This window comes from Malaclemys terrapin, chromosome 1 (assembly GCF_027887155.1).
Source record: "Malaclemys terrapin pileata isolate rMalTer1 chromosome 1, rMalTer1.hap1, whole genome shotgun sequence".
Lineage (NCBI taxonomy): Eukaryota > Metazoa > Chordata > Testudines > Emydidae > Malaclemys > Malaclemys terrapin.
This window is the reverse complement of record NC_071505.1, coordinates 53,091,876-53,106,149: the sequence shown is the minus strand read 5'-3', so window position 1 is coordinate 53,106,149 and position 14,274 is coordinate 53,091,876. Positions and strand designations below refer to the sequence as shown.

Below are 14,274 nucleotides of genomic sequence, written 5' to 3'. Positions count from 1 at the left end.
CCTTGAACTGCTGTCCTTCGTCTTTTGTATGCTGCTATAATCCATTCCAGGGGTCCCTCTCTAACTAACCTTGTAAACTGATCTTTTGTGTAGTATAGTATCAAAAGCTTTTCTGAAATTTGGATTAATTATGTTCACCGATTCTCTTTTGTTTGCCACTTCAGGAAACTCATGCATGAGATTTCACGTATGCAGACTATTCTAACAAATTCAGCATTTCCAAATCTTCTGTATGATAGGCCCAAATCTATTTACAGAGCTTCCTCTACCAAAGGTCTAGGTATTAACTATATCTACATCTTTATGAACCACCCAATCCCTATGGGCACTAAGGTTTTACTATGCTACAAGGACCAGCGGTCACAGAGGATCCATTAGGATCACTGAAATAGGATGGTGGGGGAGGGGCAGCCCTGCCTTCTGCCTGGCAGCTCAAAGAGACATTTGGATTAATGTTATATAGGACTCTGTGCCTCAGGGAGAAGAGATTCCATTGAATATATGTCTGGCCAAAACTGAATGACAAAAAACCTCTATTTGGATGCCTGCCTGTCTCTGGGCTGCGATGCTATGGTAAAATAATCCTACCTATTATGGTGTTTGTTTGTTTTTAATATGGTACTTCATTGGAATTCTAGGATATAATTCACCGTAGTCTAGAAGTTTATCACCTAATTATCTTTTTTTTCCTCCCACATTTCAAGCATAACTATAAAATATTTTACTCCAATCCCTCCCCTCTAGGCAAAATTAACTCTATGTCTAGTATACAATCTCCTGCTTCTTTCAGATATTTATGATGCAAAGAATTCATTCAAGCTTGCAGCAATTTCAGCAATACAAATATCTGCCATTCAAAAATTTACAAGAAACTAAAAAAAAAAGGAGAGAGTGAAATGAAGAAGAAAAGAGCAATAATGCCTCTCTAGAAATGTTCCTGAATGGCAGCTCTACTTCTTTAAACAGGGATTAATATACCATTTTTTTTTAAAATTCAGTATCTTAAAAACCAAAATTGAGGGTGTTGGATCCCACAGTAAATGTGCATTTCAAATTCTATATGAAGTGTGCCCTCCACCCTCCTGAATGTAAAGGGAGAGAGAGAGTAGGGCAGTTTTCCCTCCTTCTCTAATCCTCACTCCCACATGTTTTGTTCCATCTGTCCTGTGTTTACAACCTCCGCTGTTGTAGACAGTCTATATCTTATGCTTTGCCCTGTGTTTCACCTTTCCTTTGTCTGGTCACCCTTTCTTTCCTGCTACCCTTCTGATCTACATTTCTTTCCCCAGTCTCTCTTCAGTTCTCATTGCTTCCCCCACAGGCAAGGTAGCAGTACTAAAATTATGCAATCAGGAGCTACCTGCTGCACCTGCCTGCATTCTTTTCACATACTAAGCCAGCAAGCCAAAATCCTGGCCCCACTGAAGTTAACAGCAAAAGTCATTTATTTCAGTGGGAGTCCGAGAAGTAAAAAAAGCTTGGGGAGGAAAGGGTAGGAGGATGTTTGTTACAGGAAAAGGAAAAGAAGTCAAAATATAGAGACTACCTGGGATTTATGTAGTAAGGTGTTTTTACTAATATTGATTTAAATATCTTTACACATCAAGTCAGGCAAGTTTGTTAGATACTGTGGCTGTGATTCGGCATAAGCAGACAGTTAAGCAGGTGCTCAACTTTAAATATATCTTTAAGTCCCACTGATGTAGGGTAAAAACATGATTACAACTCCAGGGGCTTTTCACGTTCTTTCTGCCCCTTCATAGGTTGGATGCTGCAGGAAGGGAGGAGCCTGCGGGGAGGAGCAGAGGCACTGTCTTGTCTCCAGGGCAAACAGGAGGGGAGGCAGCAGTGGAGCAGCCTGGCTCTTTGCTCCCTGCTCCCCTCCTGTGAGAACAGCTTTGGGTTGCTGCAGTGAGAGGGAGGGAGCTCTGCCTACAGCATCTCTAATTGATTATTCTGTCCCAGGAGGTGTGAAAGTGGGGCAGGCAGCCAATCTGAGGGCTCAAATTTGCTACATGCCTGGAGCATCTTGCATCACCAGGAAACTGGTGCTAGCTCCAGCACTCACAAAAATATCACAAAAAATGACAACATTGCCGTTCCCAGCTCAGCAAGGATTAAAAGTCATTCCCTTCTATGAAATATTTGTTGGTCCCTATAAGAGGAGGAGGTTGGCAAGTCCCAGTTCCTGCTCCCATGTCACACAACCATCACTATGCTTAGCACTGTAAGTTCTTCAGAGCAGGAACTGGCTCTTTGTATTTGTACAACAGAATCCTGATCTTGAATGGGACTTCTAGTGAGAGCTCCTGCCACAGGGGCCAAAATCGCATCACTCACAATAATTTTGGGAGAGATGTCAATGCTGTACCTATCGCACACCTAGTGGGGGAGTGCATAGGGAGTTCAAAAATCTGCAGACAGATCAAAAAACATGATTTAAACTTCAAAAAATAATCTCAAGATTTTTGCACCGCTTACATGATGGGGGGTTAACTCATGTTTTTCGAATGTTTGGGTTGGCAGCATTGTGGCATAAAATTGTGTTAATTCTAATTCACTGCCTCTCACTTATGAAAACTGTATCAGCCATTCCACATATATTCCTTTTATTCCTCCCTCAGCATATACCATCTTGAAGAAATGTGTTACAATAGAACTACCAAGCAAGTAGCTGAGGGACGCGGTCCAGTGAATTTAATTTATTTTTACAGTCTCTGATTCCAGTGCTTTCATGCTTCCAGGCACTTGAGGTAAAAAAAAGCCAATCAATTCGAAATCCCTCACACACACTCAAGTGGTCCCAAGAACTGGTCAGTCTCTGCTCATTAGAATCAGTCAGGCTTTGCTCATTAGAATGTCAGTACCCAAGATTTTCAAATAAATCAGAACCTACAAGTACTTTTATTTTAAAAAAAATATTTTAATTTCAGATACATCTTTCCCTGTAATATATTTTATTACTTAATAAATTAAAGTTTAATGAGGTATTTGTAATGAAGTCTATAAACTTTTGCTTTCAGAAAGGATAAATGGGCAGCTCAGATTTATTTTTTCTTTAAAAAAAAATCATCATTCCTCAGTCAATTTCTCTCATTTTCACAATGCTGACAGTGCCTTAGTGAGATTTTTTGTGATTCACAAAGCATCATTTCACCATTTTTGTTGCTGAAATTTAAGAGCTACTGTACTTTTCACTGCTACAGAAGTGTTGAAAAATGCATACACAACTTTTAAAAAAGAATTTTTGCTGTCAGGTTTTTGAAAATTAGCTAGAGGGTTTGTCATGAGCCAGTTTTGTTAGAATAAGAAATCATTTTCAAAATATTTTTTTAAAGGAATACTGTCAATTTGAAAATCACATTTCTATTTGTACCTACTATTGTTACAAGTTAACCATTAAGATTTCTATTAATTAAATAGATTAGAGAAATATTTTTCCCTCTCTTATTTTAGTTTGTTTGCTTTGTGGTTTTGTCACCACTCTATGTTTAGTTAGTTTTACTGTTTTGCTGATGGTACATGAACTTTCTAGGCCCTGAAAGTAGGTGTTTACCAGTAATAGTAGCAGCATAGCTGAAAATGAAAGTGGGCAACAGCAGCAAGCAACATTATGCAAAAAGAGAAAGGGGGCTGGGAATAGGTCTGAGTATATGCTCATTTTAGACCCATTCAAAAGACCCTTCTAAATATAAATAAGGGAGTATAAAAACCTATTTAACAGTATTTAAAGAATTATTTAAAATGATTATTTTTAATGAATCCTATTTAAAAGGTGCTCTTCCAGACAAATGCCTTATTACAATTAGCCAATTGAAAAAAGCTGATAGTGTCCCTTTAAATAAATGCTGAATGGAGAAACATTTCCTTCACAGAGGCAGATGGATACTGCCAGCAGGATTCAATGTGACAGAAGAAGTGGGCGTATGTCTGGCTGAGACACCCTTTGAAGAGGCAGATTAGGATAGACCAGCTAGAGGAAAAGGCCACAAGGCAGGCTGCTATGGCTGAGGAGGAAAAAGGGCTAAACACTGATCCCCCTGCCTTCTCCATTGCCTGTGACTGGATCCCAGTGCATAAAGTCAAGCTGTTTAAAGCTCGTAGGATAGTTTTGTCTTGCAGCTCCACTGAAATCAATACCCACCTCTCCCATGTACATAGTGATGCCCAAGGTTCTATTTCTTGATGTCTAGCCATTACTAATGCCACGTGTTTCAGTACCTAATAGGCAGCTACAGTGCTGCATCCATTGTAGCTTTGTTTACACTGATCAAACCATCTCATTGTGTAGTCATGTCATCATATATCTATGTCATAGAATCATAGAACTGGAAGGGACCTCAAGGGGACATCTAGTTCAGTCCCCTGCACTCAAGGCAGGACTACATATTATCTAGACCATCCCTGACAGGTGTTTGTCCAAACTGCTCTTAAAAATTCCCAATGATGGAGATTCCACAACCTCCCTAGACAATTTATTCCAGTGCTTAACCACTCTGACAGTTAGGAATTTTTTCCTAATGTCCAACCTAAACCGCCCTTGCTGCAATTTAAGCCCATTGCTTCTTGTCCTATCCCCAGAAATTTTTTTCTCCCTCCTCCTTGTACCAAACCTTTTATGTACTTGAAAACTGTTATCATGTCCCCTCCTAGTCTTCTCTTCTCCAGACTAAACAAACCCAATTTTTTCAATCTTCCCTCATAGGTCATTTAATAATTTTTGTTGCTCTTCTCTGGACTTTCTCCAATGCGTCCACATCTTTCCTGAAATGTGGCATCCAGAACTGGACACAATACTCCAGTTGAGGCCTAATCAGCGCGGAGTACAGCAGAAGAATTATTTCTCATGTCTTGCTCACAACACACCTGTTAATACATCCCAGAATGATGTTTGCTTTTTTTGCAACAGCGTTACACAGTTGACTCATATTTAACTTGTGATCCACTATGACCTCCAGATCCCTTTCCGTAGTACTCCTAGGCAGTCATTTCCCATTTTGTATGTGTGCAACTGATTGTTCCTTCCTCAGTGGAGTACTTTGCATTTGTCCTTATTGAATTTCATCCTATTTACTTCAGACCATTTCTCCAGTTTGTTCAGATCATTTTGAATTTTAATCCTGTCCTCCAAAGCACTTGCAACACCTCCCAGATTGGTATCGTCTGCAAACTTTATATAAGTGTACTCTCCATGCCCTTACTAATCATTAATGAAGATACTGAACAGAACCGGACCAGAACCGAGCCCTGCAGGACGCCACTCGTTATGCCCTTCCAGAATGACTGTGAACCACTGATAACTACTCTCTGGGAACGATTTTCCAATCAGTTATGCACCCACCTTATATTAGCTCCATCTAGGTTGTATTTCCCTGGTTCAGGGATCGGCAACCTTTGGCATGCACCCCGTCAGGGAAATCGGCTGGTGGGCCAGGACGGTTTGTTTAACTGCAGCGTCCGCAGGTTCGGCCGATTACAGCTCCCACTGGCCGCGGTTCGCCATTCTAGGCCAATGGGAACTGCGGGAAGCGGTGTGGGCCGAGGGATGTGCTGGCCGCCGCTTCCCGCAGCCCCCATTGGCCTGGAACGGTGAATCGCGGCCAGTGGAGCTGCGATTGGCCAAACCTATGGATGCTGCAGGTAAACAAACCATCCCGGCCCGCCAGCGGATTTCCCTGATGGGCTGCATGCCAAAGGTTGCCAATCCCTGCCCTAGTTTGTTTATGAGAAGGGCATGCGAGACAGTATCAAAAGCCTTACTAAAGTCAAGATATACCACACATACTGCTTCCCACCATCTACAAGGCTTGTTACTCTGTCAAAGAACGCTATCAGGTTGGTTTGACATGATTTGTTCTTGACAAATCCATGCTGACTGTTATTTATCACCTTATTATCTTCTAGGTGTTTGCAAACTGATTGCTTAATTATTTGCTCTTATTATTAAGCTGACTGGTTTGTAATTCCCCGGGTTGTCCTCATTTCCCTTTTTATAGATGGGCGCTATATTTGCCCTTTTCCAGTCTTCTGGAATGTTTCCCGTCTTTCATGACTTTTCAAAGATAATCGCTAATGGCTCAGATATCTCCTCAGTCAGTTCCTTGAGTATTCTAGGATGCATTTCATCAGGCCCTGGTGATTTGAAGACATCTAACTTATATAAGTAATTTTTGACTTGTTCTTTCCTTATTTTAGACACTGATTCTACCTCATTTTTAATGGCATTCACTATGTTAGACATCCAATTGCCACCAACCTTCTTGGTGAAAACCGAAACAAAGAAGTCATTAAGCACTTCTGCCATTTCCATATTTTCTTCTATTATCTTTCACCCCTCTGAGTAACAGGCCTACTCTGTCCTTGGTCTTCCTCTTGCTTCTAATGTATTTGTAGAATGCTTTCTTGTTTCCTTTTATGTCCCTAGCTACTTTGATCTCATTGTGTGTCTTGGCTTTTCTAATTTTGTCCCTACATACTTGTGTTATTTGTTTATATTCATCTGCTGTAATTTGACCAAATTTCCACTTTTTGTAGAACTCTTTTTTTTTTTTTTTTTTTTTTTTTTTTTGAGTTTTAGATCATTGAAGATCTTCTGGTTAAGCCAAGGTGGTCTCTTGCCATACTTCCTATCTTTCCTACACAGTGGGATAGTTTGCACTTGTGCCCTTCATAATGTCTCTTTGAAAAACTGCCAACTGTCTTCCATTGTTTTTCCCCTTAGACTTGCTTCCCGTGGGATTTTATCTACCGACTCCGAGTTTGCTGAAGTCTGCCTTCTTGAAATCCATTGTCTTTATTGAGCCGCTCTCCCTCCTACCATTCCTTAGAATCATGAACTCTACCATTTCATGATCACTTTCCCCCCCAGTTGCCTTCCACTTTCAAATTCTCAACCAGTTCCTCCCTATTTGTCAAAATCAAATCTAGAACAGCCTCCCCCCATTAGCTTTCTCCACCTTCTGAAATAAAAAATGGTCTCCAATACATTCCAATAACTTGTTGGATAATCTGTGCCCTGCTGTGTTATTTTCCCAACAGATGTCTGGGTAGTTGAAAAGTCCCCCATCACCACCAAGTCCTGTGATTTGGATGATTTTGTTAGTTGTTTAAAAAAATGCCTCATCCACCTCTTCTTCCTGGTTTGGTGGTCTGTAGTAGACCCCTACTATGATATCACCCTTGTTTTTTACCCCTTTTATCCTTTCCCAGAGACTTTCAACAAGTCTGTCTCTTATTTCTATGTCAACTTCAGTCCAAGTGTATACATTTTTAATATATAGACCTCTACCTCGATATAACGCTGTCCTTGGGAGTCAAAAAATCTTACTGTGTTATATCGAACTTGCTTTGATCCGCCGGAGTGCGCAGCCCCGCCCTCCCCGGAGCACTGCTTTACCGCATTATATCAGAATTTGTGTTATATCGGATTGTGTTATATCAGGGTAGAAGTGTACATTTTTAAGGCAACACCTTCTCCCTTTTTGCCCTGTCTGTTCTTCCTGAGCAAGCTGTATCCTTCTATACCAATATTCCAGTCATGTGTATTATCCCACCAAGTCTCCATGATGCCAACGATGTCATGTTTATTTACTAGCATTTCGAGTTCTTCCTGATTATTCCCCATAGTTCTCACATTAGTATACAGACATCTCAGATATTGATTTGACCCCCCCATTCTGTCTTGTCTCTCCCTTATTTCTGCTATAACAGCCCATGCTCCCTCCAGATTCTGACCCTTCTCCCAAGTCTTCATGCTACTATCCATTTTACAGTCACAAGTCCAAGTGTAAGGCCAGTACTGGTCCCTGCCAAAAGAAGATAATGCATTATCCCTCTCTATCTAAGTTGTTTCTAAGGCGCATCAAGATTTAAGCGCACAAACTATAGGAGCAACTAGCGAGGCACAGGGAGAGTAGGAGTCACAGAATAAGGCAGGCCATCTCACTGCTGGGGAGCAGGCACCTGTGCATGAGCCAATTCAATATTCAAATGGCTGTCAGCTTAGGTCTGGCTAGCTGTCACTCAGCCATATGGCCCCAGGGAATCTGCTGCATGGCAGCATTGCCCAGCAGGAGAACAGGGTCTTGACTGGGGAGCAAGGGCACTGTGATAGGAACTCAAGACCCTAGTAAACCAAAGCAGCCTTCAGCAAAGCCAGAGGACCTGAAGGCTTCCTAGAGAACAACATTTGGTTACCATCAAAATGAGCTTTTCAGCATCTTTAATAGTGTTTTTTCAGACAGCAATCTCGCTTCAAAAAATGACGGTAACAGTCCACTTTTATGGAACTACATTTAGCTCATGAATGACTTGGTACCATTTTGGACAAGATTCTTGAACTTGAACCTTATACAAAATAAAACCTTTAGAGAGAAAAGATGCAGTGAATGCTGACTCTTAGGAACAGCAGCACCATTTGTCTCACATGTCAATGCTTTTTGTTACCTATCACTTTTCTTTCTTTGTTTTAAGTCTACTATACATTTCCTCATGTTGGGAAAAAAATCTGATAAATAAGAGCAAAATGCCTGTGCAGCCACCCACTCCTATGAAATGCACAACATAGACAGCATCTGTGCTGATAGACAGTACACAGTATTGTATTCAAGATCCCAAAATAAGATTTTTATTTCACAAAAGTCATATATTAAAATACAGATGTCTATTCAGCAGCCACTGCTGAATTCTAGCAACGATATCTCTTTTTAGTGGTGAAAAGCCTGTGCAGAGCAAATACAAAAAGGACAGAAAGGAGAATCAAAGTAACTTCAAAACTTCCAAAACAGGCTTTTTACTCTTGTGTGACCGAAACCGTGGGACTGAAGAACCCGTGAGTGGATGGCTCCATAATAAAAACTGTAAGGGAGTGTGGAAGAGGAAAAAAATTGTATTTAATCGCATAACAAGAATCTTTGAACTTCAATATTTTCAGAGGAGCATTTGTTTCCTGGCATGACTTGTTCTGAAGTTTGTTCCCTGTTTTGCCCAGCTATGAACATCACCATTTATTAAGTGTAATTTCTTAAGCATGAGATTCCATGGGATGCTGTTTGTCTGCTTTTCATTTTTAATCCATTTGATCTGAGCTCTTTAACAACTAGAAAAACTGACATTTTTTAATTTCTACTCATCACAAGCTGTTTATGCTATCAAGCTTGAAAATGCAACTAAATACAGAATGTGATGTATCATTTTATGAACACAACACAATCATGGTATCATATGCCATGAGATCCGATTTCACTTAGTGTTAATTGGTAAAGGAAGATAAATGTTTAGGAAGAAAATAAAAACTGTCCTACCTTTGTACAAATATTTTCAGAGCACGATGATCTGTATCTCTGTTTTTCTTTCCTTCTTATCTCTTGGGACTTCTTTATGTTACTGCTTGGTCTGGAAAAAAAATTGGAGAACGAGACATTTAAATAGGTAAATATCCCTTCACACTGAATCATGTTAAATAATAACCTACTACAAAATAGAAATTAAAATTGTAGCACAGAAGTAGACAGAGCTGTCAGAGATATATCTTGACATACCTGCCACAATAAGTTCATGGTAGCTGGATTGAAATTATATTCAAAACTGTGTTTTAGTAAGAACTGAATTAACAATATTTCTATTGATTTTCTCTTCCCCTTCATACAGGAGCACTGAGTCCCAATTGTCACTTGCAACTACGTGGGGCAGAAGCGCACCCTCTATGTCGCAGGTGAGGATTTAGACTGCAAGAGGAAGAGACTGCTTCATCAGTAATATAAAGCAGCAACTTGTTAGAGCTTCAGTAGCCTCCCTACAGCCCTGTGATTTCTTGCATTACTGGCTCATTATGAATGGGAGAAAGACTTGAGATGAGAGAAGGGAAAGTGGGTTGGGAGAGGGCCTTGAAAGAGAAACTGTGGTCACCACCTGAAGTGGAGGGAAGAGGAGAGTTGCATGGTGGAATAAGGATGAGGCTGGTTGAAGGTAAGGCAGCACTTTATCTAGGATGAGCAATGTAATATGTTTAACAAAAACAGTGGCTCTGCAGCAAGGGTTGAGGAATTAGGTTCTGCTATAAAGAGATAAATATAATGAATAATAAAGAAAATAAAGAAAAATCAGGCAAAATTTAAGATCTTGGCAGGAAAATGACTGATCTAAAAGCACTGAAGCGGGAAATGTGTCGATATACATATTGTGAGACCAATAAGACATGTATACCTGTTACCTGAATAACCATGTGATCTTATTATTATCAACTGCATACACTCTTTCTATTTCTCCCCCCACATCAAACCTATACCCAGGTGTTTGTTCCTTTCTCTTGTGTCACGAATACAGTTAGGTTGTAAGCACTTCAGGACAGGGACTGTGTCTGTTTTACTACCTTGTAAAGCAAACAGCAAACTTTAGGAACTATATAAATAACGTCTCAACTCTGTACCTTAACACCAAAATAACATTATTCATTTTTGTTCTTTTTTTAAACTCTGGCATTTTTGGATAGCAGATAGCATTTTGATACAAAGAAATACAAAAATTCTTCTTTACTTTCAAAATGTCTGTAATAAAGAAAGTCTAACATCTGCACTGAAAGCTCTGATACACACAAGGCTATAATTAAATAATTTAAAATTCAGGAATTCAACTATTTATACATAATTTCCTAGAAATCCCAGATTTGGGGTGGGGGGGAAGGGAAGTACAGCTGTCTTTAGTAATAAAGTAGATTAGTAAAATGCTTCAATAAATGGAGTTTTGGAGAGGGACAATTTCTGCATATAATTGCAAAGCATTTTCCTGATTAAAATCTTTTCTCTACCTAGTGAAGTATGTAAAATACAGAGAAAACTTTCTAAAAAGTTTAACCTCACTAATGATACTGTCTCAAAGACTTCAATTAATAGATCAAAAACCTCATAATTACATCTGTTCTCTGAGAGTTACTTTTTGGCTCAACAGTGAAAACTTGCAGCAATGCTATGTGGATTGTGATTAGGCATGAGGGCACAGGGGGGAGATTTGGGGTTTTTACAAATCACTCAATTATTCCGAATGTTTAAAACTAGAATTATTCACCCATTTCTCCCCATAATTTAAATCCATTTCCTCCTCCTTCCAATGACAATCCAAATTGAAAAACAAACTTTTTAAAGTTAAAGAGATGCCTGTGCCTGGGCTAGAACAACTTTTTTAAAAGTTACTCTGGCAAAAATGGGTGCCATACACACACACAGGATTCCATAATGAGATTCAGCTTCTTCGTGTCACTTTGGAAGTTTAGATGGGCTGGAAAGTAGCTGCAACTGGCCAGCAGAGAACTCCCCTGTTAGAGGGAAAGTTATTTCTGATGCAAGTGTATTGCTCTTCAACCTCTCCCAACATAGGAGGCAGGAAGGATAAGAGGGGGCATGTCACCAGTAGGCAGGATGGGGTGCAGTTGTGTTAGAGCTCTATACTTCCACGCCTGTGCTTTACAGGTGTTTACCCTTCATCAGTGGAAGACAAAGCTGCTACCTCTTGTCAGGACCCTGGCTGGCCCCAAGAATGAGGCGGCTGTAATCAGCACCCTGACGGTCTCCCCAGCCTGTCCTGTTGAGCGCTCAGTCACAGGAGTAAAGCAAGCCCAGTTCAGTATTTTTTTTTAATTCAGTTACTTCTTTCTGATCCTTTCTGTATTATTTTTTCACTCCACCTGCTCGCCAATATTTTAAACCTATAATTTACTGCAGAACCTTGATTATATGAACAGCAATCTTATGAATAACTAGTTACATGAATTCTTCCCAATTTGGGGGGGAGGGGGAAATCACATAAGGAAAGTGATGTGGATGAAGAACAAGACAACATCACTTCACATTCTGATGAGCTCAGTGCATTGGAAATCACTGCGCAGTGGGTTTGAAAGTCAAGAAGAAAGTGATACAATGCACCATGCTGCAACTTATGCACTGTACCTACAGTAATTCTGAGATGTTCAGTTTTATGAACTTCTCTATTGTATGCCCTTCTCAATTCCTAACTGGATCATAAAGTAGGGGTGCTACTGTGACCGGATTTGTTTTCTTTCTGCTGTTTTTCCACAGTCTCTCTTCACTAGAAATCAAACCAAATACAAGCTGAGTTGAAGTTTCAAAACTATTATGTTCGAAACTATGAGAAATGAGCTTACCTACCTCTCACTGTGAGTGCAGTGAGTTTTGAAATGTGATTTTACAGATTGCAAACACAACTGGGCTTGCAACTCTGAGCAGTCCCACTTGCTAGGACTATTCCTGGCAATGTCTGCAAGATCAAGCCCTGTGTCACTGTCAGGGTGAAAGTAACTTAAAGGACTTACCAGTACTCCGGAGTCCTTAAGAGGAGGCGGGGCCTCTAAATCTCCAGGCACTTTAAATCAGGATTTAAAGCCCTGGGGCTGTGGTAGCAGCAGCTGGGAGCTCCCGGGGGTGATTTAAAGGGCCCGGGGCTCCAGCTGTTGCTACCACAGCAGAGCCCCCGGGCACTTTAAATCACCATCGGAGGGGGGCCCCGGCCTCTAGCGGAGCTTTAAAGGGCCCAGGGCTCCACTGCAGTAGTGGCAGCCAGGAGCACCTGGCCCTTTAAATCACTGCCAGAGCCCCGCCGCCGCTACCCCAGGGCTCCAGTGGCAGGGCTTGGATGGCGATTTAAAGGGCCCAGGGCTCCAGCCACTGCTGGGAACCCCAGGCCCTTTAAATTGCTGCCAGGGGAAGCCAATCTGCCCCGGTAGAAAAATTGCTTGGCTACACTGGAATTGTGAAACCACTTTCGGGAGGAACTTTGGATGCAGGCGCAGCTGTACTTTATCTTTGAAGAATATTATATACAGGCTCTGACGTGAGGGCTTGGATCTCCAAAACTTTCCTGGCTGAAGTGATGGCCACTAAAAAGACCACTTTCCAGGTGAGGTGCAACAGTGAGAATGTCGCTAGCAGCTCGAAGGGTGGGCCCAGCTTTGACAGGACAAGGTTTAGGTCCCAAGGATGATTGGTTCCTTTACTTGAGTGAACACCCTCTCCAGGCCTTTGAGAAAACAGATTACCATTTCATGCAAGAAGACCAAACTGTTGTCGACCTTCGGATAGAAAGCTGAAATGGCTGCCAGGTGGACCTTGACTGAAGAAAGGGTCAGGTCTTGCTGTTTCAAGAGCAGAAGGTACGCCAAAATTTTCACTGAAGACAGTGTAAGTGCAACCCCGTGTTGGGAATACCAGAGGAAGAATCGTTTCCACTTTGCCAGGTAAGTTGCCCTTGTGGAGGGTTTTCTACTGCCCAATAGGACTCTATGAACCTGCTCCAAGCAAGCTTGCTCTTCAGGATTCAGCCATGAATAGGGCCCTATCAAATTCATAGCCATAAAAAAGTGCCATGAACCATGAAATCTGGTCTCCCCAGTGAAATCTGGTCTTTTGTGTAACTTTTACCCTATACTATACAGATTTCACAGGAGAAACCAGAGTTTCTCAAACTGGGGGTCTCAACACAAAAGCGGGTCATCGAGTGGTCGCAAGGTTATTCTATGGGGGTCAAGATATTGCCACCTTTACTCCTGCGCTGCTTTCAGAACTGAAGGCGTGCAGTCTCGGCGGGGGCCCCTGTACTAGCGCTATGAGCGCGTAGCACCAGGGGGCACTAGAGCCGACCCAACAGATACCACTAAGGGAAAACATTCTGGCAATTATGCTCGAGGCAGGCACACACCTACATTGGAATGGACATGTGAAAGCAATCGAGGAAGAACTGGAGTTCTTCAAGATGTGTGTTCCCTATGTGTGCTCCACTGTGGGTATGCATGTACTCCATGCACCTGAAACCAGAGATTTCTAGCAAGTAGTGTCCATTGGTCTGTGCCTGAGCAGCTGCTCCCCTTGTGCTCTGTACCAAGGGTATATGGGGCAATGTAGACCAATGCCTCTCCATTTCCTCCTCTTACTATGAATGAGAGAGAATCCAAAGCAGAGGTGAAGGAGGGCAGGTAGTAGAATACAGATAAGTATCACACATCTCAAAGAACTCCGCTTACACAGGGTAAGTAACTTCCCTTTCCTCCTTGAGTGCTGGTCCCTATGTGTATTCCACTGTGGGTATGGCTGACTCAGAACAACGTTTCCTTAGCTCTCGTCCCCTAACGCCCCTACTCTACTTGCGCTACACTGATGGCATCTTCATCATCTGGACCCATGGAAAAGAAGCCCTTGAGGAATTCCACCATGATTTCAATAATTTCCATCCCACCATCAACCTCAGCCTAGATCAATCCACACAAGCGGT

At 41.5% G+C, this 14,274-nt stretch overlaps 1 protein-coding gene across 9 annotated transcripts in view; it reads right to left on the bottom strand.

Moving 5' to 3' along the window:
• NRCAM (neuronal cell adhesion molecule) overlaps positions 1 to 14,274 on the bottom strand; it is a 299,477-nt gene that overhangs the window by 168,334 nt on the left and 116,869 nt on the right. For all 9 annotated transcript variants that reach the window (XM_054024342.1, XM_054024363.1, XM_054024334.1 and 6 more), the window contains exon 2: positions 9,303 to 9,393. The gene's annotated coding sequence lies outside the window, so the exon portion shown is untranslated. The remainder of the gene's footprint in view (positions 1 to 9,302; positions 9,394 to 14,274) is intronic.